We start from the raw sequence: 25885 nt of genomic DNA on the forward strand, positions 1-25885 counted from the left end.
CTCTTCTCACTGCCCACACAGTTCAACCAAGGTTCTGGGCAACATTTCCATCTGTCACAGTGGCTTCTGAATGGTCTCCTGGTGTCTACACCTTTCCCGACCATGCAGTCTACACTGCATGCAACACCCAGGGTGAGCGTGGGCCTGCACCACCCTCTCTTACACCCTTCCCACAGCTCCCATCTCAGGGTAAAAGCTGTGGTTCTCACCAGAGCCCACAAGTCCGACAGGACACAGAAGACCTTCAGCTCCTCCTCCCCTCACACGGCTCCCCTTCTGCACTCTGCTCCTGCCCCCACCTCTTATTCCTCATACACGCCCAGCCTGCCCCAGGCTCCAGACCTGTGTTCACTCCTCCTCCTCCACCGACTCTCTCCCCAGATCTTTGCCACTCGCTCCCTGCCTTCCTTCAGGCCATGCTCAAACATCACCTCAAGAAAGAGGTCTGTGACCACCCCACATGAAATTGTCATGGTGCCCCTTTCCCACACTTCCTCTTCCTTTGCTCTGTTGTTCCCTGGAGCACTTGCACGCGTGTGTGCTAAGTCACCTCAGTCGTGTCTGACTCTTTGAGACCCTATGACCCATAGCCCGCCAGGCTCCACTGTCCATGGGATTCTCCAGGCAAGAATACTGGAGTGGATTGCCATGCCCTCCTCCAGGGGATCTTCCTGACCCAGGAATCAAGCCTGTGTCTCCTGCATCTCCTGCATTGCAGGTAGATTCTTTACCTGCTGAGCCAAGGGGGAAGCTCCTCCCCAGAGCACTTACAAGCTGATATACATTTACCTGTTTATTCACCTTTTTATCCCTCTCTTCTAGAACACAAGCTCCACGATGGTGGGGAATTTGCTCTATTCACTGTTGAATCCCCCACATGTAGAGCAGTGCCTGGCACTCAGTAGGTGCTCAGTCAACACTGGCTGAATGAATGGGTGAACGGATGATTCTTGAGGCAAATGCTCTGTGAGGCATTTCAGGTTCACACCTCGCTTCATCCTCACGTACCTGTGAGATGGGTGTCAATATCCTCATTGCACCAAAGAGGAAATAAATGCTCAGAACAGTTTCAAAGTCAAAAACAAAAGTTTCACAGCGCTCATTGCTGGTAAAAGGCAGAGTCAGGATTTGAACTCAGTTCTAAAGGGTTCAAAGCCCTTGCTGTTCATGTAAAACCAGACCAAAGGAATCAAACATATCACCCTTCTTAGAAAGATTTGCATTTTAAATGACACGGGATGGAGGACATGGTAAAATATTGAATCCCTATTGGTGAGATTCTATCCACTCTGGCATTAGACCTTCTCCAGCCCCTCAAGCCATTCATCTAGGTGCCCCCACTATGTCTGCAGCAGGCAGCCCCACAGGGTACCTCTTTGTGCAGCCAGCTTGGAAGAGCATCCCCAACAAGAGCTGTCACTGTTACCTTGCTGTGCTAACTCTGTCTCACTTGCAGCTAGACACTCACATCTTACCAAAACAGCAGTGCCAATGGATGAGACATCTCTCCAGGGCTGCTCTAAAATTGTGATAGAATCAGCAATCCCATTTTTGTCCACCTCTCCTCCCCTTGAGTATCCTCAGGACCCCTCTCATCTTTGTTGCAGTGCCCTTATTCTGCCATTCACATCCACACCCTTTCTTTCATTTCACATACACGATGCCCACAGTTACCTTCTTCACTCTCATGGACACAAACATTCACACAGAACTGTTCCTCCATGCCCAGCTTTGGATGGGAAGAACTGAGGGCACTGGGTGGTAGTTGGGTAGGGCACTACAGGTTTGGGGAACACCTTCAAGTTGATAATGTCCAGAAAGGAAGGGGTGTTTTTGAGAAACAATAAATTGTCTAATCGGTCTGCATTATGGATGAGTGTGGAGGTTGGGAGTGGAGGAGTACACAGCTACAAAGGTCAGGTGGGCAGGCAGTGGAGGAGGCGGAGTGAGGCATGGTCCTGGATCCTAAGCACAGAGCAGAGCTTTGAGGGTGCTTCAGCACCATCCTCCACAATCCTCCTTCCCCTACCCTGGGTGGACCAATTTCTGGTGAGTGATATTTCAGAAAGCCACCCAGTCAAACTTTTTGGTTTTGCTTGATAGCTAGATTATTCCCTCCAACTGAGGTGTGAATATATGGAATCTCACCTGCTGGGCAGCCTCTGTTCCCCATGCCTTCTTACCTCCCAGGACTCCCAGGCTCTCTGCTGTCTCCTCCTGCTCCTCCTGCCCAGTGAAGGTCTCACAGATTTCTGGTAGCTGAGGAGTCCCAGCATCACCACCTGTCAACTGAGGAGCATACCCTCTCTAATACCTCAGTCTCCTCTGAGTGGAACGGGAAAATCACCTCTTCTGGCCATTAAGAAAAAGAGTGAATTCAATGTGAAGAAAATGAGGTTTTCTCTCAGGATGAAGAGAGCTGGAAAGAAAGTTATTTCCATCCTAACCATTAGGAAAATTTGAATAAGCTATAAAATTATACCTTTTATAGAGCCTACAAGTGATCTGTGTAAACAAGGCAACTAGGTAAACCAAATTCCAAGGAGGAAGAAGTCCATCGACTGCAAGGTGGGATGCACACAGTGTCTCTCCTTTGGCAGAGCCTGGGAGAATGAGGAGACTGCTAACCCAACAATTAAAAAGTAAACTAAGAACTTAACACATTCTTGGAGGCCAAGAGTGGGTCAGCACATCAGTTTGGAATAGTGGGGGCCCCAGACACCAGGAGAGCTCACTTCACTTGTAAGTGTTTCTTTCTGAGCCTCTCCTGGGTGCTCACAAGAAAGAATGGAGGCTGGGCAGCAGACTGATGAAAGTCTCCTCTGACACAGGAGGGAAGAAGGTAATGAGGGCTGAGTGGGACAGGCTCAAAGCCCTGCTTGCTTCTTTGGATCCTTTTCTCCTATGAAGCAAAAGCCTTAAGCTAGTCAGGAAGAGAGAGTGCAGCCTCTAGATGCATAGCTTCTGGGAGAAGAGGAGGAGTAAAGCCCATGTTTCTTGGGAGAATATAGAAAACTCTCCCCCAGGAAATAGGCAAAGAACCATCACTGCTAGAAGAGTAGGAGCAAAAATCTTCTACCCCCAGGGACAGCAAGAGAGATCTTGGGTCCAGAATTCCTCACTGATGCCAAGAAAACTGCATGACTGGAAAGAGATAGATCAACGGAACAAAACAGAGAACCCAGAAATTGACCGTATGAATACAGTCAACTGGTCTTTGATGAAGGATCAAAGGCAATCCATTGGAGCAAACAGTCTCTTCAACAAATGGCGCTGAAACAACTGGACATCCACTCGCAAAGACGATGAATCTGGACACAGATCACCCTTCACAAAAATTAACTCAAATGGGTTAAAGACCTCAGTGTAAAACACAAAACTATAAACTCCTGGACGATAACAGGAGAACACCTAGACGACTGGGATATGGTGATGACGGACACAACAGCAAGGACAGAATCCATGAAAGCAATAATTGATAAGCTGGACTTTACTTTAAAACTTCTGCTCTGTGAAAGATAAGGTCAAGGTAATGAAAAGACAAGCCACAGACTGGAGGAAAATGTTTGCAAAAAACATATCTGATAAAGGACTGTCACTCAAAATATACAAAAACCAGTAAAAGTCAACAATAAGAAAACAAAAAAACCCATTAGGAAATTGGCCAAAGACACTTCAGCACTGCCATGCCACACACCTGTGAGAGTGGCCACAGTCCAGAACTCTGACAACACCAAATGCTGTTGAGGATGCGGAACTCGCATACATTACTTGCGGAAATGGAAAATGGGACAGTCACGTTGGAAGACAATGTGGCAATTCCTCATGAAACTAAACATACTCTTACCATATGATCCAATAATTGTGCTCCTTGGTATTTACTTGGAGTTAAAAATATATATCTACACAAAAACCTGAACACAGATGTTTATTCATAATTGTGAAAACTTGGAAATAACCAAGGTGTTCTTCAGTAGGTGAATGGATAATCTGTGGTAAATCCAGACAATGGAATACTACCCTACACCAAAAAGAAATGAGCTATCAAGCCATGAAACGATCTATGGGAACCATCAGTTCAGTTCAGTCGCTCAGTCGTGTCTGACTCTTTGCGACCCCATGAACCACAGCGCGCCAGGCCTCCCTGTCCATCGCCAACTCCCGGAGTTCACTCAAATATATATAAAGGTATATTATTAAGTGAAATAGACCAATCTAAAAGAGTTATGTGCATACAGTTGTATGATTCCAACTATATGACATTTTGGGAAAGGTAAAACTATAGACAGTAAAATAACCAGTGGATGTCAAGGGTTTGGGGAGGGATGAATAGTCAGTGCACCAAGCATTGTTAGGGCAGTGAAAACACTCTGTGTGATATCATAACAATACGTACATATCACTATGAGAGTGTTAGTCACTCAGTTGTGTCTGACTCTTTGTGACCCCAGGGACTGTAGCCTGCCAGGCTCCTCTGTCCCTGGAGTTCTGAACATCAGAGTTCAAGAACACTGGAGTGGGTAGCCATTCTCTTTGGGGGATCTTCCAGACCCAGGGATTGAATCCAGGTCTCCTGCGTTGCAGGCAGATTCTTCACTTTAGTCTGAGCCACCAGGGAAGCCCATGTGTCACTGTACACTTGTCCAAACACTTGTTGAAATTTGCAACACCGAGAGTGAATCCTAAAGTAAGCTAAGGACTTTGGGTATTCTGATGTACCATTGTAGATTCATCAGTTATAACAAATCGATCACTCTGGTACAGGATATTGATAACAGGGAAGACTAAGCACGTATGGCGTACAGACAAAGAATACATGGGACATCTCCATACCTTCTTCCTTATTTTCCTATAAATTTATAACTGCTCTAAAAGACAGTCTTCAAAAAAAAAGGAATGAATTAACTAATAATGGATATAAAGTGAAATCATGAAGAAACAATTAACACAAATGAAAGCAGGAAAAGAAAAAAAGGGGAAAAGAACAAATCAAACAGAAAACAGCTAGCAACCTGGTAGATATAAAGCCAACCACATCGATAATTAAATTACTTGTAAATCATCCAAGAGTTTTATTTATACTTTTAACTAAGACGAAATAATGGTGACCAGGTTTATCCTCCTGCCAGAAATTTTAAAACTGGACAAAACGATGTTTGAGACCTTTCACGTGAGGCAACAGAGGACAGTGATCCCTGATAGACAGGGAACAAGCAAGGTAAGGCCTATGATTACCCGGCTTCCTTCCTTGGGCCTCCTGTGGTTAGGAAAGGCAAACCCAGAAAGTCCCAGAACAACACATGAGATAAGGAGACATTGCTCTGAATGTCCAGAAAAACTAAGCTAGAGTTTATCATAGGGAGTACCAGAGAGGGGAGGGCTGCACAGGGATGCTCAGAGCCCCTTTAAAGACTTGCACAGTAGTGAGGAGTGCCTTGGCATGAGGAGAGTATCGAAACTGAGGAAAGGACCACTCACGAGGAGAGGGAAAAGTGCCTGGCACTCACACTAACTAGAGAGGGCCCACTGCCATGTCGTAACCCATGCAGTGTTGGGTAGTATACTCAGAAGTGTCTTCCTTGGTGTTGGGAAGCAACTAGCTTAGAGTAAACATGACCCTGGTCTGACATAAAGTGTTTTAAAATGAGGACCTAAAAGGATTAAACAACCTCCAAGTAACTCTCACTGCATCCCAAAGCAATGCTCAGGAATATTTAAAGGAATACAAAATGATCTAACGTCCAACAAGACAAGTCACAATGTCTAGTATCCAGTAAAAAAGTATTAAACATTCATTTCTTTTTTTATATGAAAAAATCAAATTAAAAATATATCTTCTATTTATTATAAGAAATATATTCTACATGAAAGAGATTTTCAGAGATTTATTCATATACTCAACAAACTAGTTTATTTTTTTCATCATTTAGATTTCAGTTTCCATGATCTCATTTTAGATGTCACTTCTAATATTTATTTTTTAATGTATTTATTTTTAATTGAAGAATAATTGATTTAAAATATTGTGTTGGTTTCTGCCATACATCAGCATGAATCAGTCATAGGTATAAATATGGCCTCGCCCTCTTGAACCTCCCTCCCTTCTCCCACCTCCCACCCCATAGGCATTCAAAGGGCAGAAAAATATAACCATAATGAGGGGAAATAAATCAATCAACCATTTGAAAACAGAAAATTGATACAGATGTTAAATTTAGCTGACAAGGACATTAAAATAGTAACTGAATTTCATAGTTTCAAAAATTTAAGTAGAAACATGGACAATATAAAAGAGATGTGAATAAAACTTTAAGGATGAAAACCAAAAAATGAAAAAGTATGCTGGATAGGATTAACAACAGATTATACATGGCACGTTAGAGGTTAACAAATTTGAATAGTTTCTAATGCTATGAGTTCACTCATAATGCTATGAGCTCACGTGAGTTTTCTGAGTTCACTAATCTTTGTTCCAACAATATCTAATCTTTTGTTAATCCTGTTAATCCTAGTTGGTATATTTTTAATTTCAGACATTATAGTTTTCATCTCTAGAAGCTCAGCTTGAATTTCTTTTATATCTTCCATTTCTGTTGTTATGACGCTTAATTTTCCCCCCGAGCTTTTTAAAATTAATTTTTATTGCAGTATACTTAATTGTTGTGTTAGTTTCTGCTATCCAAAGTGAATCAGTTATATGTATATGTATACATATATCCCAGAGAAGGCAATGGCAAGCCACTCCAGTACTATTGCCTAGAAAATCCCATGGACGGAGGAGCCTGGTAGGCTGCAGTCCGTGGGGTCGCTATGGGTCGGACACGACTGAGCGACTTCACTTTCACTTTTCATTTTCACACATTGGAGTAGGAAATGGCAACCCACTCCAGTGTTCTTGCCTGGAGAATCCCAGGGACGGGGGAGCCTGGTGGGCTTCTGTCTATGGGGTCACACAGAGTCGGACACGACTGAAGTGACTTAGCAGCAGCAGCAGCAGCATACATATATCCAGTTATGTGTATACATATATCCACTCTCTTTTAGATTCCATTCCCATATAGGTCATTACAGAATATTGAGTAGAAGTCCCTGTGCTATGCAGTGTGTTTTTGTTAGTTACTAATATCCATTTTATATATAGTAATGTGTTTATATTCAGAAAACAAAGATCATGGCATCTGGTCCCATCACTTCATGGGAAATAGATGGGGAAACAGTGGAAACAATGTCAGACTATTTTTTGGGGCTCCAAAATCACTGCAGATGCTGATTGTAGCCATGAAATTAAAAGACGCTTACCCCTTGGAAGGAAAGTTATGACCAACCTAGACAGTATATTAAAAAGCAGAGACATTACTTTGCCAACAAAGGTCCATCTAGTCAAGGCTATGGTTTTTCCCGTGGTCATGTATGGATGTGAGAGTTGGATTGTGAAGAAAGCTGATTGCTGACGAATTCATGCTTTTGAACTGTGGTGCTGGAGAAGACTCTTGAGAGTCCCTTGGACTGCAAGGAGATCCAACTAGTCCATTCTAAAGGAAATCAATCCTGGGTGTTCATTGGAAGGACTGATGCTAAAGCTGAAACTCCAATACTTTGGCCACCTCATGCGACGAGTTGACTCACTGGAAAAGAGTCTGATGGTGGGAGGGATTGGGGGTGGGAGGAGAAAGGGACGACAGAGAATGAGATGGCTGGATGGCATCACTGACTCAATGGACATGAGTTTGAGTGAACTCCAGGAGTTGGTGATGGACAGGGAGGCCTGGCATGCTGTGATTCATGGGGTCGCAAAGAGTCGGACACGACTGAGCGACTGAACTGAACTGAACTGAACTGAATATTCCATTGTATACACACGTAGTATATATATATGTGTATAGTACAGTATATATGTATGTATAGTATATATGTACTAACTCTTCTTTTTCCATTCCTCTGTGGATGGATATTTAAGTTGCGTCTGTGTCCTGGCTATTGTAAATAGTGCTACAGTGAACATTGGGGTACATGTTGTCTTTTCAAATTATAGTTTTCTCCAGATAGATACATAGGAGTGGGATCGCTAGATCATATGGCAGCTCTATATCTAGTTTTTAAAAGAAACTTCATACTGTTTTCCATAATAGATGTGCCACCCCTAGCTTTTTGAATTACTGTTTTGAAGAGGTTTTTGTTTGTTCTACTGATTCTATTATCTGTGTCAGTTGATAGATTTCAAATGACAGATTTCCCTCCTCCTTATGAGCAACATTCCTCTGCTTCTTTATATGTTTGGTAATTTTTACAGGATCCTAGTTATTGTACTTTACTGGATGCTGCATATTTGTGTATTTCATAAATACTCTTGACCTTTGCTTAGAACACAAAATACTTGGAAACAGTATGAGGCTTTCAGGTCTTGCTTTTAAGATTTGTTTGGCACAACCAGAGCAGCATTTAATCCAGGCTGTTTTTTCTCCCTCGCTACTGAGGCAAGACCAGTCCAATTTTACTACCCAATGCTTTATAGATTATGAGGTTTGCCAGCCTGGCTGGTCATAACAGGTACTATTTACTGTGTGACTCTAGTATTGCCCCCTTTAATCGATTCAAGGGATTCTTTCCTCACATACTTGCACCGAACAGAAGTTAACCGAATACTCAAGGGAAGTCTCTGTATTTTTCTAGAGTTCTCTATACCTGTAGCTTTCTCATCTCTGTTACTCTGCCTCCTTAAACCCTATCTCTCCCTTTTCAGTGCAGGAAGCCCACCAGGCTCTGACTGGTTCCGTCTTCCCTGTGCCACGGCCTGAAAACTCTCTTTAGGCAGCAAGTTAGGGCAACAGTGGGGATTACCCAGTTGGTCTCCTTCATCTCAGGGATCTGTCTTCTGTTACATGATCCAACTTCTTGAAATCTGTTGTTTCATATATTTTATCAGAATTTATAGTTACTTCATTCAGTTCAGTTCAGTTCAGTCGTACAGTTGTGACCGACTCTTTGCGACCCCATGAATCACAGCACGCCAGGCCTCCCTGTCCATCACCAACTTCTGGAGTTCACTCAAATTCATGTCCATCGAGTTGGTGATGCCATCCAGCCATCTCATTCTCTGTCGTCCCCTTCTCCTCCCGCCCCCAATCCTTCCCAGAATCAGAGTCTTTTCCAGTGAGTCAACTTGTTGCATGAGGTGGCCAAAGTATTGGAGTTTCAGCTTTAGCATCAGTCCTTCCAATGAACACCCAGATCGATCTCTTTTAGAATGGACTGGTTGGATCTCCTTGCAGTCCAAGGGACTCTCAAGAGTCTTCTCCAAGTGAGGCTTAGAAAGCATCACTACGAACAAAGCTAGTGGAGGTGATGGAATTCCAGTTGAGCTATTTCAAATCTTGAAAGATGATGCTGTGAAAGTGCTGCACTCAATATGCCAGCAAATCTGGAAAACTCAGTAGTGGCCACAGGACTGGAAGAGGTCAGTCTTCATTCCAATCCCAAAGAAAGGCAATGCCAAAGAATGCTCAAACTACCACACAATTGCACTCATCTCACACGCTAGTAAAGTCATGCTCAAAATCCTCCAAGCCAGGCTTCAGCAATATGTGAACCGTGAACTTGCAGATGTTCAAGCAGCTTTTAGAAAAGGCAGAGGCACTAGAGATCAAATTGCCAACATCCTCTGGATCATGGAGAAAGCAAGAGAGTTCCAGAAAAACATCTATTTCTGCTTCATTGACTATGCCAAAGCCTTTGACTGTGTGGATCACAATAAACTGTGGAAAATCCTGGAAGAGATGGGAATCCCAGACCACCTGACCTGCCTCTTGAGAAACCTGTATGCAGGTCAGGAAGCAACAGTTAGAACTGGACATGGAACAACAGACTGGTTCCAAATAGGAAAAGGAGTATGTCAAGGTTGTATATTGTTACCCTGCTTATTTAACTTATATGCAGAGTACATCATGAGGAACGCTGGGCTGGAAGAAGCACAAGCTGGAATCAAGATTACCAGGAGAAATATCAATAACCTCAGATATGCAGATGACACCACCCTTATGGCAGAAAGTGAAGAGGAACTCAAAAGCCTCTTGATGAAAGTGAAAGAGGAGAGTGAAAAGGTTGGCTTGAAGCTCAACATTCAGAAAACAAAGATCATGGCATCTGGTCCCATCACTTCATGGGAAATAGATGGGGAAACAGTGGAACAGTGTCAGACTTTGTTTTTTTGGGCTCCAAAATCACTGCGGATGCTGACTGCAGCCATGAAATTAAAAGACGCTTACTCCTTGGAAGGAACGTTATGACCAACCTAGATAGCATATTAAAAAGCAGAGACATTACTTTGCCAACAAAGGCCCGTCTAGTCAAGGCTATGGTTTTTCCAGTGGTCATGTATGGATGTGAGAGTTGGACTGTGAAGAAAGCTGATCGCCAAAGAATTGATGCTTTTGAACTGTGGTGCTAGAGAAGATTCTTGAGAGTTACTTCATATGGGAGCATAAATCCAGACCTGTTAATCTACCTTGAACTTGGTGTTTTAAAAAAGCATTTAAAACAAAACACATGCTTGAAATTTTATTCAGTTCAGTTCAGTTCAGTCGCTCAGTCGTGTCCGACTCTCTGCGACCCCATGAATCACAGCACGCCAGGCCTCCCTATCCATCACCAACTCCCGGAGTTCACTCAAACTCATGTCCATAGAGTCGGTGATGCCATCCAGCCATCTCATTCTCTGTCGTCCCCTTCTCCTCCCGCCCCCAACCTTTCCCAGCATCAGAGTCTTTTCCAGTGAGTCAACTCGTTATTACTGAACTTAAAATGTGAAAATAATTTTTAAATTCAGAACTTAAAGTTTTTGTACTCAAAAGAAAAAAAACTTATTATATTATGGAATTTACAATTTGTTTTTCAACTTTTCACATAGCTGAAAAACACACAACACAAGTAACACTGCCAAGAAAGTTTTTTCTTTAAAGGGAAAGGTAGGGCCTGTCTGCACTACTCAGACAGGGATTCATACGGCATTGTTCAGCATTTCCATAATAACTTAAAGGGAGTCCTTGATGTCCTGTAAATAAAGAAGGATGGCCTCAAGTTGCTTGCAGCAGAAACTCACCTAGGTAGCATTAACCTTGACTTACAAATTGAACAGTTCATCTACAAAAGGAATCTCTGTGGCACCTACAACATAAAACTGGAGAGAACTTGGGTAAAACTTCTGTTAGCAGCTCTCATCATTGTTGTCATTGAAAACCTGCCTGATTGACGTCAGTGTCATATTCCCCAGGAACACTGGCCAGAGAGTTGTGTGGAAGTTTGTTGCTGCCACTGGAGCCTCTCTTATTGTGAGCACTCCACTCCTGGAACCTTCACTAACAAGATCCAGGCAACCGTCAGGGAGCCGAGACTACCAGTGGTTACTGATCCCAGGGCTGACACCAGCCTCTCACAGAGGAGTCTTGTGTTAACCATCGCTCCCATAACACAGACTCTCCTCTGCATTATGCGGACATTGCCATCCTGTGGAGCAACAAGGGAGCCCACTCAGTGGGTCTGATGTGCTGGGTGCTGGCCCGGGAAGTTCTGGGCATACATGGCACCACCTCCTGTAAACACCCATCAGAAATTATCCCTGATCTCTGCTTCTAAGGGATCCTGTAGAGATCAAAAAGGAAGAGTAGGCTCAGCTGAAAAGGCTGTGACCAAGAACAGATTTCAGGTGAATGGACTACTCCAGCTCCCAAGTTCACTACTACTCAACCTGAGTCCAGACTGGCCTGAAGGCACAGGGGCTCTGGGCGCCTATTCAGCTATTCCATACTTAAAAGCAGAGTGCTTAGCCCACCACTGAGGACTGGTTTTGCAGCTCCCACTTCTCAGGCCACTGAATGGATACAAACAACCCCTAAGTGGTCTTTAGTTTGATCTTCCATAAACTCTAAAAAATGGAAACAGGTTAATGGAAAATAAACAGCTTCTTATACATAAATAGGTAGATAGATAGATAAAAGACAATGAGAAAAGTTGACTTCTCTGGTGGCTCAGACAGTAAAGAATCTGCCTGCAGTATGAGAGACCTGGGTTTGATCCCTGGATTGGAAAGATCCCCTGGAGAAGAAAATGGCAGCCCATTCCAGTATTCTTGCCTGGAGAATTCCATGGACAGAGGAGCCTTGTGGGCTATAATCCATGGGGTCGCGAAGAGTCGAACATGACTGAGGGACTAACACTTGACTTCACTTCAAAGGGAAAGGAGGAAGGAAAGAAAAGTGGTAGAGGATGGGGTGTGCAGTGATCATTAATCAGAGAAGGGAAGGAGTAAATAAACAGCAAGAAAAAAAATCTGTCTTCATTATCTATGACTAGTGCAGTGGGAAAGCCTGGCTGGGAGACAGAAGGCCTGGATTTAGCCTCTGTGACCTTGAAAATGCCACTTTAAACTGTTTGAGTTTTTGTAAAATATCTAATTTATAGAATTACCAGGAAAATACTATTAAATAATAGACTTAAATGACTATTACAATGCGTACCACACAATAAAACGCACAATAAACATTAATTCCTTCTCTCTGCCTGATCATTTATATGGGTCACAAATGAGCACAGTTACAGTAGAGACCCTGCTTTAAAATGTAGGGTTTATTCCTATTCAGGTATCATAAGGCCAACAGATAAAGGGACAATTACCTTTGGGAAGGTGATTCCAAGAGGAAGGGGTACCCTACACCATGCACAGTCACATAGAGAAGCACCAGGGTGAGTCAGGAGGCAGGGAGAGTGGGAGGAACACATGGGCAGGCGCCGTCATTTTCTTGTGAAAGGAGCAAGCGAGGCAGGGTAAACAGGCTCAGGATGGCTAGTTTGAATAATTTCAGCAGTATCTGGGGTGCTGGGGCTGTCTCTACTCGTCCAGTATCCTGCTGCTGCTGCTAAGTCGCTTCAGTCGTGTCCGACTGAGACGGCAGCCCACCAGGCTCCTCTGTCCATGGGATTCTCCAGGCAAGAGTACTGGAGTGGGGTGCCATTGCCTTCTCCGGTCCAGTACCCTACCCTGGGGTAATTAGGGAAGATGGATAGTGGTCCTGAGTGTGAGAGCCGGATAAGGCAGGAGGCTGGGTACGGGCTCTGGATAGGTTGTTTTACCTAAAAGGAACATTGCTTGTGAGTATTAACCACCTCTAGGAATTAGCTCGGAGAAGGCAATGGCAAGCCACTCCAGTGCTCTTGCCTGGAAAATCCCATGGATGGAGGAGCCTGGTGGGCTGCAGTCCGTGGGGTCGCTAAGGGTCGGACACGACTGAGCGACTTCACTTTCACTTTTCACTTTCACACATTGGAGAAGGAAATGGCAGTCCGCTCCGGTGTTCTTGCCTGGAGAATCCCAGGGATGGGGGAGCCTGGTGGGCTTCCGTCTATGGGGTCACACAGAGTCGGACACGACTGAAGTGACTTAGCAGCAGCAGCAGAGGCGGGCAGCAAGGCCCCCAGATGTCAAAGCATCAGAAATGCAGAAAATAAAAAGGCATGATTAGCTCAAACCCTGATCAGTAAGATGGATTAATGTTGCTGTCTTTTGATGACTCGATGAGTCCCTCCCGTACTGTGGCAACCATGGAGACGGTTCTTGACTTGCAGGGAGTGGATCCGGCAATGGGCCAGAAGCCGAGGGGCCGCTTCCTTACACACCTGTGTCTCCTCAGAGAGAATGAGCCCAGGCCAGCAGCAGCAGAGGCTGGTTCACCTTCAGGAAACTATGCTACCGGGTGTCAGTCCAAGTAATTAGCTTAACACGGTGCGTGAGGAGTTATTCAAGTGCTTCTCATAAATAGGTAATGACTTACTGACGATGACACCCCAGATTAAAAACAACAATGCAGAAGAAACTACCAGTCCCCAGAAGGCACTATTAGCCAGCCCATCCCTGTCCACAGTTGGCCTTGAGTGTGATCCTTTGCACTGCCCCGGCAAGGTGGAATTGCCTTGGGAATACTTAGAAGGCCCAAGGTCATGTGCACAGACTGGTGTCTTTATCGGGCTCTCTGCCCCTGCCTTCTCTCCTTTCCACTGATAACCAGTGAACAGGAGGGGCTGACTGAAGCCTGGGCAGCATCCTGCTTCTAGAATCAGTTCTACCTGACATCGCGCTGCCTCCCAGCCCCCCAGGCAATGAGAGCCACTGGGCCTGGGAGCGGGCTGCCCACTCCCAGGCCTGCAAAGCAGCGTCAGTGCTGACACCTGGCCCCACTGGGGTGTTAGTGCACCTGGCCCAGGGATCTTGGCTGCTCCTTTAGGTCCCCCTGGGCCTGATCACTTTATACAGAGCACATTTGCTTTCTCGTCCACAGACTACAATCCCAAGCCCCTCAAAGCTATTTAATAGAAAGTCCCACCATTTCCTCTCCTTTTCCAAGTCTCTATTTAGACATCCCACACTCACCTCAAACAACTCATTGAATATAACAATTCTTAGACTTCGAAGAAACTGTAGAGAAGACAATGTCTGGGGTCCCTTAGAGGCCATTAGAGTCTGTTTGTCCATCCAAATGGTTTGCACAAAGTAGGGAATGTACGTTTTCTGTGATTTCCATCTCAGTGGCAATCAGGTGCTCCAAGGGCTCCTGAGAAGCTGCAGATACACCTTTCTCTGGCCCGACTCCATCTCCTGGCCTCCCAGGCTCTGTCAGAGCCTCTTGCTTCCTACAAAATACCCTTGAACCTCCACACTCACCTTTGGCTCACCTCTCTGTGCCTTTCCAAAGCTGGTCCTTCCACCCATCTCCTAAGTTACCCCTCCCTTCTTAAATTTTGAAATTTAAGATTTCTTCTCCCTGGTCTATAAACAGGCTTCAGGGTTTTCTATGTTGAAACGAGACAACAATGACCCGTCACCTGCACATGTCCCTGTCATATCTCTCTGCCTCACATGTTCTGCCTGTTTCTACCCACCTCCTGCTGTTTTCTCTACTGTACTGTCAACCACGTCTAATCTCTGAAAGCCATATTCATTGTCAGTAGCTGATCTCCAGAGTTGTAAACGCACACTGCCAAGACGTGGTATCGCTGATGGAGTAAAGGTGGGGAGTCTGTGGTCAGCCAAGCTGAGGTCAAAGCCTGGCCCCACCTGTCAGCAGCTTCATGATCTCCTGCCACTTTTTAACCTTTCTATGCCTGGGCTTCCTTCTCTGTAAAACACAGATAATACAATCCCTAAAACACAGGTCGCAGTGAAGGATGAATCAAAACCTGTAAAATACTCAGCACAGTGTTGGTATTTAATAAATGCTTCATAAAAGTGACCTATTATTGTTTGTACCTGCACCTCCCAGAGGTACTTGCACTCAACATACCTGAAATTGAACTTGTTTTTTCTCCTAGAACTTCTTCCTCTCTGTTCCCCATTTATGACTGATACATGCCTACAAAGACTGCAATAACTCAGGCCCAATTGTCACATCAGGTTTCCCTTGTCTCTCCTAAAGGGTCCCTCTGCCTTGACTTTTTCCTCAGGAAGCCACTCTCCAAACCATGAAGTCAACTCATCTTATTCGTCTCTGTGAAAACTTCAATCAATGGCTCCCTATGGCCTCCCAGATAAGATCTACAGTTTTAAGCCCACCATATAAAGCCCTGAGAGCTCTGGACTCTGACTCTCTTTTCCAGGTCGTGCCATCCCCCTCCACCCATCCCAGCCCTGCTTCCTCCCTTCTGCTCTTCCCGGGCCAAATGGCCCACAGTCCTCTGAGGAGCTCTGCAGCTCCAATGCTTTCTTCCTGTCCTCCCTGACAGCCGCGCCCTTTCATTGCCTCATCCCTCCAGACCTGCAGCTCCCAGCAGGCCTCCTGGGCCACCCTGCCCCCGCTCTTCCTCAGCAGCCTCTGCAGCCCCACCAGACTTGGCTTCCTGGATACACTCTGTCACACTTCTGTGCCTGTGCCCAGGATGCTTCCTCCCTCTTCATCTGTCAAATACTCATCCTTCAAGGTCTGCTCCCAGGGTCATGGCTGGGTGAAGTGACGCAGCGGCTTCTACCCCACCCCCGCCCAGCACTCTCCTCTTCCACCTTGAGCCTCTGCTGAAGCTGCAGTCTTGCACAGCAGCCCAAGATCCTCCAGGACAGTGAGGTGCACACGGTGCCCCCACCCCCATGCCTCATCCAACTTTGTTCTCTCCTGAGCCCTTGCTAAACCATCTGACATGATATACATGCTGCTTGTTTGTCCATCTCCCCCCTCTAGAATATAAACTCCACCAGGGCAGAAGCTTTGGTCTATTTTGATGTATCCCCAGAGCCTAGAATAGTGACTGGCACAGAGTAGAGCTCAATAAAGATTTGTTGACTAAATCGTTAAATCACAGATCAAAGATACATTATCTGCTTTTATATCTCCAGTAGCTCATACATTGCCTGCCTCTAGAAGGTACTAAGTATGTGTTTTTGAATGAATGGATGGATGGATGAATACTTTATTATGTTACTAGACACGACTGAGCGACTTCACTTTCACTTTTCACTTTCACACATTGGAGAAGGAAATGGCAGCCCGCTCCGGGGTTCTTGCCTGGAGAATCCCAGGGACGGGGGAGCCTGGTGGGCTTCCGTCTATGGGGTCACACAGAGTTGGACACGACTGAAGTGACTTAGCAGCAGCAACAGCAGCAGCCCGTTTTTAAAAGTTCAGACACTAGAGTTGGATTTGAAGTTCTCAAACTTTAATCCTAGTCACTCAATGTTGAATCCTCCATGTCTCAGCACAGGCCCTTATATTAAGCTTAACTGCTCTGCTCACGTCCTTGACTGTATCTCCACACCCATGTCCAGACTCCAAACAGAAACACTATTTACTCATTTATTCAAATCAGATTTATTAAGCAAGCACTTGAGATAAACCTACCGACCTGGGGAATTCCTCACTCAGTATCCTATCATTTTGCCCTTTGTTACTGTTCAAATAGCTGTGAAAAGAAGAGAGGCGAAAAGCAAAGGAGAAAAGGAAAGATATAAGCATCTGAATGCAGAGTTCCAAAGAATAGCAAGGAGAGATAAGAAAGACTTCCTCAGTGATCAATGCAAAGAAATAGAGGAAAACAACAGAATAGGAAAAACAAGAGACCTCTTCAAGAAAATTAGAGATTCCAAGGGAACATTGCATGCAAAGATGGGCTCGATAAAGGACAGAAATGGCATGGACCTAACAGAAGCAGAAGATATTAAGAAGAGGTGGCAGGAATACACAGAAGAACTGTACAAAAAAGATCTTCACGACCAAGATAGTAACGATAACGTGATCACTGACCTAGAGCCAGACATCTTGGAATGTGAAGTCAAGTGGGCCTTAGAAAGCATCACTACGAACAAAGCTAGTGGAGGTGATGGAATTCCAGTTGAGCTATTTCAAGTCTTGAAAGATGATGCTGTGAAAGTGCTGCACTCAATATGCCAGCAGATTTGGAAAACTCAGCAGTGGCCACAAGACTGGAAGAGGTCAGTCTTCATTCCAATCCCAAAGAAAGGCAATGCCAAAGAAGGCGCAAACTACCGCACAATTGCACTCATCTCACACGCTAGTAAAGTCATGCTCAAAATTCTCCAAGCCAGGCTTCAGCAGTATGTAAACCGTGAACTCCCAGATGTTCAAGCAGGTTTTAGAAAAGGCAGAGGCACCAGAGATCAAATTGCCAACATCCGCTGGATCATGGAGAAAGCAAGAGAGTTTCAGAAAAACATCTATTTCTGCTTCATTGACTATGCCAAAGCCTTTGACTGTGTGGATCACAATAAACTGTGGAACATTCTGAAAGAGATGGGAATCCCAGACCACCTGACCTGCCTCTTGAGAAACCTGTATGCAGGTCAGGAAGCAACAGTCAGAACTGGACATGGAACAACAGACTGGTTCCAAATAGGAAAAGGAGTACGTCAAGGCTGTATATTGTCACCTTGCTTATTTAACTTATGTGCAGAGTACATCATGAGGAATGCTGGGCTGGAAGAAGCACAAGCTGGAATCAAGATTGCTGGGAGAAATATCAATAACCTCAGATATGCAGATGACACTACCCTTATGGCAGAAAGTGAAGAGGAACTCAAAAGCCTCTTGATGAAAGTGAAAGAGGAGAGTGAAAAGGTTGGCTTGAAGCTCAACATTCAGAAAACGAAGATCATGGCCTCTGGTCCCATCACTTCATGGGAAATAGATGGAAAAACAGTGGAAACAGTGTCAGACTTTATTTTTTTGGGCTCCAAAATCACTGCAGATGCTGATTGCAGCCATGAAATTAAAAGACGCTTGCTCCTTGGAAGGAAAGTTATGACCAACCTTGATAATATATTAAAAAGCAGAGACATTACTTTGCCAACCAAGGTCCGTCTAGTCAAGGCAATGGTTTTTCCCGTGGTCATGTATGGATGTGAGAGTTGGACTGTGAAGAAAGCTGATTGTTGAAGAATGGATGCTTTTGAACTGTGGTGTTGGAGAAGACTCTTGAGAGTCCCTTATACTGCAAGGAGATCCAACCAGTCCATTCTGAAGGAGATCAATCCTGGATGTTCATTGGAGGGACTGATACTAAAGCTGAAACTGCAATACTTTGGCCACCTCATGCGACGAGTTGACTCACTGGAAAAGACTCTGATGCTGGGAAAGGTTGGGGGCGGGAGGAGAAGGGAACGACAGAGAATGAGATGGCTGGATGGCATCACCGACTCTGTGGACATGAGTTTGAGTGAACTCAGGGAGTTGGTGATGGACAGGGAGGCCTGGCGTGCTGTGATTCATGGGGTCGCGGAGAGACGGACACGACTGAGCGACTGACCTGAACTGAACTGAACTGAACTGAACTGAGATAAACCAATCACTGTTGCAGCCACTGTTCTCCACTTATGCTCATTCTATTTCTTTCTTCCCTCTTTTCCATTTTTTCTTTCCTTGACCTCATGGACAATTTGACCCTGACCATTCAGACTTCTCCTCATGGGCACTAATAACCCATAGTTTTTGGTTGCAGCATGTGGGATCTTAGTTCCATGACCAGGGATCAAACCCACACCACCTGCATTGGCAGTGAGGAGTCTTAACCACTGAACCACCAGGGAAGTCTTTTAATATCCCATATTTTAACACCTCATCACTGACATTCAGTTCAGTTCAGTTCAGTTCAGTCGCTCAGTTGTGTCTGACTCTTTCCGACTCCATGGACTGCAGCATTCCAGGCTTCCCTGTCCCTCACTAACTCCTGGAGCTTACTCAAACTCATGTCCACCAAGTCAGTGATGCCATCCAACCATCTCATCCTCTGTTGTCTCCTTCTCCTCCCACCTTCAATCTTTCCCAGCACCAGGGTCTTTTTAAATGAGTCAGTTCTTCACATCAGGTGGCCAAAGGATTGGAGTTTCAGCTTCAGCATCAGTCCTTCCAATGAATATTCAGGACTGATTTCCTTTAGGTTGGACTGGTTGGACTCCTTGCAATCCAAGGGACTCAAAAGAGTCTTCTCCAATACCACAGTTCAAAAGCATCAATTCTTTGGCACTCAGCCTTCTTTATAGTCAAACTCTCACATCTATACATGACTAATGGAAAAACCATAGCTTTGACTAGAGGGACCTTTGTTGGCAAAGTAATATCTCTGCTTTTAAATATGCTGTCTAGGTTGGTCATAGCATTTCTTCCAAAGAGCAAGCATCTTTTAATTTCACAGCTGCAGTCACTATCTGCAGTAATTTGGAGCCCCTGAAAATAAAATCTGTCACTATTTCCATTGTTTCCCCATCTATTTGCCATGAAGTGATGGGACCGGAAGCCATGATCTTAGTTTTCTAAATGTTGAGTGTTAAGCCAACTTTTTCACTCTCTTTCACTTTCATCAAGACATTATTTTCTTATAAACATTAAACAAGACATTAATCATAACACAAGACATTATTTTCGTATTTTCATCACTGACATTATTAACATATAAACAGGTATTACACATACCTCCGTATGCGTATTTTACACATGTGTAGACCTCTGTATTTTACATAAAAAGGACTTTTAAAAAATCAGTATTTTGGACTTTCCTGGTGGTGCAGTGGATAGGAGTCCGTCTGCCAATGCAGGGAACAGGCGTTCGATGCCTGGTCTGGGAGGATTCCACATGACTTAGAGCAACTAAGCCCATGCACCACAACTACTGAGCCTGTGTCCAGCAACTACTGAAGCCCAAAAGCCTAGTGCCTGTGACTGCAATAAGAGAAGCCACCGAAACGAGAACTGGTACACCACAGCGAAGAGTAGTTCTTACTTGCCGCAACTAGAGAAAGCCTGCATACAGCGATGAAAACCCAGTGCAACCAAAAATAAATAAATAATTTTAAAAAAAGAATCAGCCCTTTTAAACTTCTCAAACATTTTGGATGGAAATCTATTTTTTTTTTCAGCATCTTCCCTGTCTTCTTAAATAGAGTACTATCTATAGAATATGCATCTAACTTTTATAACTCAGGGTCATCAGTTTTCTATGCTGTGGTCATGTATCAAGAGGAGAAACTAGTGAAAGGAAACAGTATGAGTTTTGGGGTTAAACAATCCTTGCAATGACCACCCCCCTCTTTGCAGTTCCTGGGGTCTCCTGAGGTCACCTCCTGTTCTCTTTTAATGTGTTTCTAATCTACAGTGGGCTTAGGAATCAGACAATGAAGTTTATTAGAAATATTTGTGAACTACATGTAAACAGTGTCGAAGTAAGGGCAAGAGACAATCTTATGTATAAAGTCTATCTGTTTTAAAGCATAACTTGATGCAATCTACTTGGCTGATCACAAGCCTTTCTCACTGAACTCCTGTTTTTCAAGTATACTCAGAATTCTCGAGGCTGAATAAGTGACTTCTTAAAAAGTGTTCCAATAGTGCATTTTACATACTCTTTTGTTGTTAATTATCTTTTTGTTCAGGCTTCTCACGTGGCTCAGCGGTAAAGAATCTGCCTGCTAATGCAGGAGACTCCGGTTCCAAGGAAGATGCCCTGGAGAAGGAAAGGGTTACCCACTCCAGTATTCTTGCCTGGGAAATCCAATGGACAGAGGAGCTTGGCAGACTGCAGCCCATGAGGTCGCAAAAGAGTCAGACAAAACTTGGTGACTCAACAACAACAATCTTTATGTGCACATGTCATAACTTTCCAATTAGATTATTCCCTGATTAGATTATTAATCTCCCAGGGCAAGTAGTATTTTATAGTTGTTCACTCATTTGCTAAGTATTTTTCAAAATGACTACTATGAGCAAATATCTGATAGGAAAGAGATAAAGACAGCATTTACACATTATTGAGGAGTGAGATAAAATAACCAATACAAGGTAGAAGGTGAATAAACAAATCCAGAGAATTCAAATGAGGGAAAGAAAATATTTTCTGGTTGGGAGAACTGGAGAAGGCTTTATGTAAGACATAGCATTAGTAGACAGGAAAAACTTTCTTGGGTAGCATTCTGGGTTTGCAAAGACTGAGCAGGAATGGAGATACACACTCATGACTGTGGAATTACAGTCACGCTGTTGTTTTGAAAGCACCCAGTACATAGTACCCCAATTCCCAAATGAGTTTGGTGTAAATAATAAGACCAAGGAGTGGCAGATTGAGTCCCCAGTATTACTTTTTTTTTTTTTTTTAATGATTAAGGCTAAGCTGGAGCACTCGACTCTAGGCAAGAGCTGAATAAGCCTACTAACCAGACCCTAGGATATGGCTGACCCACTTTGTAACAGATAATGGGAGCTGGGTTACACAGAAAATTCAGTTCCTGAGAATTTTTTCAACTCGAATACTTGATATTGTTAGATTAAAAACAAGCAGTAGATGGCATTTATAGGTGAATTTATCTTTAAAAAGGGTTTATTTTGCACTACCCCTCTCTGCCACAAAAGCATCCACATGATAAGGTAGCTAGACATAATACACCAATGTGAATTAAAATCGCTTCTCATGGGAACCCACTGAGGATCTGTAGCTCACATGGGGGCTATTCAGGTGTATCATAACTAGAATTGGAGATCCCTGGCCTGTTGCAACTTTGAAGGGTCTACATTTTAAAGATGAAAGAGACATGTTTTTACAAAGCTCTACATTTCTGCCTCTGAGCACTGATTCAGGTAGAGAGACAACAGGCTTTACCCTCAGGAAGCTGGCTGCCCTCAGAAGACAGGTAGGAGGTTGGGGGGGTGGTGGTGGCGATTGACTCCTTACACCCCTTAGAGTGAACATTAGGGCTGCTGGGCTGTGGGCTGTGCAAAGATCACCTACATGGAACATATTATGTCCTCAAGAAATACATATAGGAGAGAGAAAGGGGGTTGGGGAGGATGGGGAAGAGGTGGTGAGGGGAGAGTGACAGCTTTAGAGGCTACAGTTCCATAACTAAGGCTAGTTCAGCATAGGTGTATTTCACCACCCAACTGCCCACACTGCTTCATTATACACCACGTCTACTGGCGAGTACTGCCATGTAAACTTCTGTGGGTCCCAGCCAGATTCTGGACTCTCCACATTGATCCCTGACCCTATCCACCCACACCAGACAACTAAGTAAGAAGAGTGAAAATGTTCCTCTGAATAGTTGGCAACTCTTAGTGCCTCCAGGGACCAGCCACTTTTCATAATCCTCACCACTATCCTGCAAGGCTGGCTTTATTATCTTCCCTGCTTTTCAGACAGGTAAACAGAGAGACAGAAACAGACCTGGTTGAATCAAGATTGGAACCTGGGGCTGCCTGCCTTCAGAGGTGTTCTCTTCTACTAGTTTCTAGGAGACTGGGGTTGGGGGGCAGTCACCACTCGGTTAAATGGAGGAGGAGTGATAGATTTAGCTTTGGGGGCCTATAGGGGGTCTGGGTGTGTACAGTTATATGTGGGGTTATTTCCTGGGCTGTGTGAGAGTTTGTGAGTGTGTATGTTGTTTGAGATGTGTGCATATACGGATATTTGTGGGCTAATTCTTGGAATATGTGTATTTAAGTGTGCATACGTTTGTGGAGGGGGGCAGTTTAGTCCTTGCGCTGCCATGCAAATATATGTGTGTTGGGGCTCCACTGTGCACAAACGGGCTTGAATTTCTGTGTATGATTGTGAGTCTGTATGTGTGTGAGGCTGTGAGCTTGAGCAAGTGCTGTGCTTAGTTGTTCAGTCCGACTCTCTGTGACTCCATGGACTGTAGCCCGCCAGGCTCCTCTGTCCATGGGGATTCTCCAGGCAAGACTACTGGAGTGGGTTGCCATACCCTCCTCCAGGGGATCTTCCCAATCCAGGAATCGAACCCAGGTTCCCCTCATTGCAGGCAGATTCTTTACCCTCTGACCCATCAGGCAAACCCTTGAGCAAGTGGGTAGGGGTCAATCTCTGAGCATGTGTCTGTGATGCGTGTGTGTGTGTGTGTGGTCAGCCCCTGGGGTCTGTGTGGGAACGAGTGTGCTTGCGCGAGGGTGTGTGCGCGTGTGTGTGTTCGGGGCGCCGGGCTCCTGCGGGCTGGGAAGACGCCGGCCCGGCCCCGCCCTCCGCTGCAGGTGGGCCGGGCCCGCGGGCGGCCGGCCGCGCTCGCTGCTCTTGGCTCGCGGCCGCGCCGGGCTCTCAGGGCTGGGCTCGGGCTGCGGGGCGGCGCCGGGACAGGAAGCGGAAAGCAGCAGTGCAGCGGCGGCGGCGGCGGCGGCGGGGCTCTGCCTCTACTGGAGCCCAGCGCAGGCCGCAGAGCCGGGGCCGCTGCGAGCCGAGACCGCGGGCCGCGGCGCCCGCACGGCCGGCGCGGAGGTGAGTCCCGCCGGAGGCCGGCCGCGGCTGAGCGGCAGGCGCGGGGTGCAGCCCTTGCGCGGGAAGACGCCCCCACCCGAACCCGGGACCCCGCTAGCCCCTGCGTCCTCCTCCCGCAGCCCCACCCGGGACTCCGACCCCGGTTCCCTGCCCTCCCCCTGCCCCTGGCCGGGAGCGCCCTCCCCTCCCGCGGACCGCAGCGCGAGCCGAGCTTCCCGGGACCCAGTCCTCTCCCATCCGCGCGTGCTGCGCCCCTCCCGCTCCGCTCCCCGCGCACCCGCTTCCTCTGTCCGGGCATTCCCTCCCCACGCCTCGGACGCTCCCTTCTCCCCAGGCTGTACTTTGGGGTGCGCGTCCCGGCCGGCAGGGAGTGGCCGAGCATGCACACAGGCACCCGGGCGGAGGGAGCCGCCGTGCGAGGCGGCGGCCGGGGCGCCCTGCGCTCGCTGCCCGGGAGCCAGGCGCGCTCCGTGGTTCCCACCCCGCCGCGGAGCTCGACCCGGGAAACTCTCGCGCCCGGGGGCCCGCCCGACCCAGGGCCAGAAATCAGCACAGAGCTGGCCTGTGTTTCCACCTCGCTCACAGAATGGAACCGGCCCAGGAGGCCGGCGGGAGGCGGGGGCGCGAGTCCGGTTGCGCTTCAGAGAGCGCAACAGGCAGGTAGGAGTTTACTTTCAAAAACGCCGAGGTGGAGCAGGAGGTGTCCTGCAAGTCTCTGCCCGAGGCGTCCCGGTTGGAGGCGATCTCACTGCACCGGGGCAGCCTTCGCCACGGGCAGGACCTCATTTCCTCCCACAGGCTTTGAACTGCCCCAAGCAAACGCGTCCAGAGAAGTGTGAAGCTTTTAAAAATTTAAACGCGTCGGTGGCGGAGGCAGGAGTGGGGCGGAGCCGCGGCCTGGCGGCCGGGCGATGAGCTAGTGAGACTCGGAGCTGAGAAATCCGTGGCTCAGTTTTCACAGCTTCAAACCAGGGAAAAGGCCCACCCGAGAAGGTGTTGTGAGCTCGTTTAGTTGCTCGTGAAGAGACGTTAGAGCGCTTTATGATGATGATTGAGTGGCTGACACGTGCATTTTGTTAAACCCCTTTGAGGGGGCTGTGGTTGGTAATGCATGTATTTTTAGACACTTATTCCAAAAGCTAGCAAGCTGTAAAGAATCTTGCGTTTTCACTGATGTGTTTATAAATTTTACAAGGTTGCTGGAAAAATATTATAACTTGTGTCACCAATCAACAATGCTAATTAGCATTCTCCTTCCAGTGGGTGGGTTGTTTGATTACACAGCTCCTAGGCTCTTTAAGTGAGATGGCAGAAACTGTCTGAATCCAGGGAGATATAATTAGTCATTTTATGAAACCACTAATTAGAGTTTTTAGAGTTGAATTAAATCAATGTGATATAGTTGGGGCTTTGATTTGTGGGAGGAAACTGTTTATTCTCCAGTTCAAAGAAATAACACTCTTCACCTACCCCATGAGCTTTTAGCATTCCCAGACTCTGGTGTCTCTCAGTATAATTAGTGAAACAGCCAGTGTGAAATTTTCACTGTTACAGTGTTGGCAGTGTGACTTGGCTGCAACTTAATTTGTAAGTAAAATGGGAGAATTTTGAGAATGGCATATTTGTAAGGACAGCTCGCCAGGCAGTACATGTTTTATTGCCTTGTGTATTTGAGCGAAAGGATGAGACCATAAAGGAAAGTAACCTGACCAGGCCACAACGCCTTGTCACCCTGGTCCCATTGGAGACAGAACAAGTGTTGAATGAGGAAGGTACTCTCCATCCCCCAACACACACACACACACCCTGGTTGTGACTCCAGATCTCAGGAGGAGTTGGTTTGCACAGGCGCCTATCAGATTGTATTTGAAAAGACACTTTCCACCTTTGGGCTGTGAGCTCCGTAGCAGTTAGAACTATCTCAGATTCATTTCTTTTTTCCTGTACCTTCCATAGTGCTTGGGACACTGAACCTGTGAATAAGAGTTGAAATTGCAGAAATCTTTGTAGCTGATGTGTGGTTTGGGACAGTTTATGATTGTTGCCTCCCCTTCTCTCTGAAAATAAGCAATTCTGATAATTGCTACATTGCTGTATAGTTTCTATAGTTAAGAGCAGGTTCTGGAGT

General features: G+C 45.8%; 1 protein-coding gene and 1 pseudogene across 2 annotated transcripts in view; both read left to right on the forward strand.

Annotated features, from left to right (window-relative positions):
• Positions 1–102: 102 nt before the first annotated feature.
• Positions 103–24596, forward strand: LOC148778098 (small ribosomal subunit protein uS2-like; annotated as a pseudogene).
• The window catches only part of VANGL1 (VANGL planar cell polarity protein 1), a 62441-nt gene continuing 60171 nt past the window's right edge, over positions 23616–25885 (forward strand). For both annotated transcript variants that reach the window (XM_055402028.2, XM_055402029.2), the window contains exon 1: positions 23616–23757. The gene's annotated coding sequence lies outside the window, so the exon portion shown is untranslated. The remainder of the gene's footprint in view (positions 23758–25885) is intronic.

This window comes from Moschus berezovskii, chromosome 4 (assembly GCF_049115385.1).
Source record: "Moschus berezovskii isolate FMDL1 chromosome 4, NW_MosBer_1.0, whole genome shotgun sequence".
NCBI lineage: Eukaryota > Metazoa > Chordata > Mammalia > Artiodactyla > Moschidae > Moschus > Moschus berezovskii.